Source organism: Condylura cristata, unplaced genomic scaffold (genome assembly GCF_000260355.1).
Source record: "Condylura cristata isolate star-nosed mole 26May11 unplaced genomic scaffold, ConCri1.0 scaffold00024, whole genome shotgun sequence".
Taxonomy (NCBI): Eukaryota; Metazoa; Chordata; class Mammalia; order Eulipotyphla; family Talpidae; genus Condylura; species Condylura cristata.
The window spans coordinates 26,956,613-26,960,906 of record NW_004567125.1 but is presented as its reverse complement, the minus strand read 5'-3'; positions in this window follow the sequence as shown (position 1 = coordinate 26,960,906).

Genomic DNA, 4,294 nt, shown 5'->3' with positions numbered 1-4,294 from the left:
TACCCCAGTTCTGTATGAATAAATAAATAAATCTTTAAAAAAAAAAAAAAAAAATTCATGCAGTACAAAAACATCCATAGTGCTTAAAATCTTCTTGCTAAGTGGTCATCCACAGGGATGGAGAATTCATTATCTCCCAAAGCATTTCATTCTATTTTCAAATGGCTCTGATGGTTAGAGAGCAAAAATATGACTCATTCTCCACCTCCATCTTCATATATGATTTTCATACCATGGATCCAAAGCATCTATCAGAATTGCATACAAATTGTAAGCTTTGTCCCTCATGACAGACTTCAAATATTGCCAAACAACTTGGAAATCTCTTCTCCAAAGTAAATATCGTGAAATATTTCTCTCCCTCTTTTTTTTTTATTTATGCATACAGAACTGGGGTACAGGCCAGAGGTGCAGGAGGGGTGAGAGGCTTCACCAGAGACAGAGTGGGGAGCAGAACAGGTAGATCGACAAAGTACACTGCTGAAGGGAGCAGCAGGCCAGTCAGGAGAGGTCTGCTGCACCATGTGGGTCACCTCCAGGGTAGGGATCAAACTCATGCTGAAGTGGCTTTAGCTTCTTAGTGCTGTGCTTTTACCTGCTTTGCCACTAGGGAGGGCCTGTGTGTCTCTTACTAAGTCTTCAGGCCATATGAAATTATTTTGGCAGGTCTAGTTTCTGTACCACTCCAGTGACTCATCTGAAATGCAATCTGCTGAAACCTTGTCATTTCATATGCAACAGAAGTAATACCTCATTTCTTATCCTGTCTTCTGCTGTTGAGTTTTAAAACTTAAGTTCAAACTCCATATAGCTACAATTTACCTTGTTAGTTTCAGTTTTTTATTCCAACCAACCCTTGGAAATCTTCACCTTGATTCTGTCATTTAACATATTAGTTCTCCTGGCTTTCTGTCTCCAAAATTTGATTTATGCACTATTGGCATTTGGATCCAAGTCATCTATAATGCCAAGTTCCAAATGTTAGGCATGCAATTGAAGGAAACTAAAATAATAAGTGTCTAAATGCTAACCCTTCCCAGAGTGAAGCTGGAGGAGTTAGTAAATTTGGTACTGAGTTGTTCTGGGAGGAAGGGCAGTGAATCAGGAATGGTACAGAAGCCAGGAACTGAGCCAAACCATAACCTAGATGGGCAGATTCAATACAAAGTTCAAATCTAGGTGCTAAAGAAATTAAAGGATGAAAAACTGTGACCTTATACCTGACTTATTACAGGGTTGTAAACCAATGTTACTGTTCGAAGAGTAATATTCTCCACATAATCAAAGTCTAAGAAGGAGCAAACAAACTCTGAGCTCACACTCTGTCCTCCTTTTCCTGACTTTTTTACAGACTCTGCTTCCATATCCATGTTGAAGAGATTTCAGAGCCAAAGACTATAACTTTCAGCATGCCATGAACCTGACTTCCTGAATGGGGGTGGGGGTTTATGAGGAACTAAGGGTAGAGTTTGCAGCCATGTTGGGCTTTTAACTAGATACATGTACAAGCTTTCTTGCTTTTCCAGCTTTTCTTATATTCCTAGTAAGATGTGCCTCCTCCTTCTTTTTCTTCCTCTCTTCCTTTTTCTCCTCCCCTTCTCCTTTTTCTCTAACTCCTCCCCTTCTCCTCTCTTTTCCTTCTTTTTAGTCCCCACCTCTTTTTTTCCTCTGTGTTAGCTTTTGAGTCTTGCCCTGAATTCATGGAGGAGTCACACCCAGTTTTCCCTTGGGGTTGCCCTATAACATTACCTCAATTAAAAAAAAAAAAGAAAAGAAAAAATATTAAATATTCCCACAGTAAAAATAGGCTCAGTGAAGGAAGCACATATATAGATACTAACTTAGGGAATTCTGGGTGGCTTTTATTTCTTCTCCTCTATGTGCAAGTGTATCTGTCTTTCAAAATTCCAAGGGCACTTAATAAATAAAAATGAGGTTTAAGGCAGTCTTCTAGAACTTTTCTAAATAACTTTTCTTTCATGGGGATTTTTTTTTCAGGTTGACCAGGTAAACCAAATTACCTGGTCATGGGCTTCATATTTCTCTTCCTATTCCAAGGGATATGAGATGTTTAAAATGCAATTTGGAGGGAATAAAAGGCAGGAAGGAGAAAAAGGAGAATGAATTTTCATTGGGGTTCTCAGGTTGTGTCCCACAGTTATACTTTCTGTCCTGCAATTTCATCATGGATCAGCATCAACATTTTAATACCTATTGCCGCCACTAAAATGAAAACTGAATGCTGGTGAACTAGAACTTTCATATGTTACTGGTGGGAATGCAAAATAGGATGACTACTCTGGAAAATAGTTGACAGATTTTATAGTTTAAAAACCTTTACTATGGCCCTCCCTAGTTGCCCAGGGGGTTAAAGCACAGCACTAAGAAGCTAAAGCTACTTCAGCATGAGTTCGACCCCACCCGGGGTGTGATCCACATGGCACAGCAGACTTCTCCTAACCCACTTGCTGCCCCCTGAGCAGTGTACTTCCTCAGTCTGCCTGTTCTGCTCCCCACTCTGGTGAGTCTTCTCACTGACCTTGCACCTCTAGCATGTACTCCAGTTCTGTATGCATAAATAAATAATTCTTAAAAAAAAAAAAAAAAAACCTTTACCGTGTGACACAGTAACACCATTCCCAGGAGTTTACTGAAAAGAAATAGAAACTTTTTTAAAGATTTATTTATTTATGCATACAGAACTGGGGTATAGGCCAGAGGTGCTGGAGCGATGAGAGGTTTCACCCAAGACAGAGTGGGCAGGAGAACAGACAGATCAACTAAGAACACTGCTGAGGAGAGCAGTGGGTGGTTAGCAGAGGTCTGCCACGCCATGTGGATCATATCCGGGGTAGACAGGCATCGAACTCATGCTGAACGGGCTTTAGCTTCTTAATGCTGTGATTTAAAAACCTGCTGCACCTCCAGGGAGGGCCTGAAATAAAAACTTTTTGCTTACACAAAAACATATATGCCAAGCCTCAAAATTAGTAGAAGGAAGGGATTAATAAAAATATGAATGGCAAGGGCCCTCCCTGGTGGTGCAGCAGGTTAAAGCACAGCACTGAGAAGCTAAAGCCACTTCCGCATGAGTTCGATCCGCACCTACCCCGGATATGATCCACATGGTGTGGCAGACCTCTCCTGACCCGCCCCCTGTTCCCCTTAGCAGTGTGCTTCCTCAATCTGCCTGTCCTGCTCCCCACTCTGTCTCTGGTGAATCCTCTCACCCTCCGCATCTCTGGCCTGTACCCCAGGTCTGTACGAATAAATAAATAAATCTTAAAAAAAAAAAAGTTCACAAAGGGGGACAATACAGTTATTAAAAAAAAAAGTGAAAGAGGAGAAAATACCACAAATAGCATAGGAATACAAACATAAGGAATTACTAAGAGCAAGTATTTGCCAACAAATTTGATACCTTGAAGAAATGGACAAATTTTTAAAACAATTAGAAGAATTAAATAAACTGATCACAATCATGAAGATTTGAAATAGTTAAAATTTCAAAACAAAAGCCCAGGTCAGACAGCTTTACAAGTGAATTCTATCCAAACTTAAGGAAGAACATAAGCCCATTTTGTTCAGATCATTTCTAAAAATCCAACAAGAGAGAATGTTCCCTTATACATTTTATGATGTCAATACTACCCTAATACCAAAATCAAAGACAACCTAAGAAAACTACAGACCAATATTCTTGATGAATATTAATGCAAAATTTTCGATAAAATAGTAGCAAATCTAATTTGACAATATATTATAAAGATTATATATACCAATCAAGTGGATTTATCTCAAACATTATTTGATATATGTAAATCAGTCAATGTTATACATTATAGGAAAAAAGGTTAAAAATGTATGAAATGATAATATCAATATTTGCAAAGAAAGCATTTGATAAGATTTAGAGTCCTTTTATGATAAAAGCTCTAAACAAGATGGGAATTGAAGCAACCTACCTCAACCTATTAAAAGTCTTATAACAAACTTAACATAATTGTGGAAAACCTGAAAGGTTTTCCATTTAAAATCAGCAACAAAATAAGAATGCCCATTGTCATTCAAGACGGCCTACAGGCACATGAAAAATTAAGAGGGAAATACAAATCAAACAATGAGCTGTTTCTTAGCTCTTACAGGAATTGTCCATATCAATAAAAGGGGAAAGAAAAAAAGGTTGGTGAAATGTGCAGAAAAAGGGACATTCGGGCCCTCCCTGGTGGCGCAGCGGGTTAAAGCACAGCACTGAGAATCTGAAGCCACTTCCACATGAGTTCGATTCCCGCCT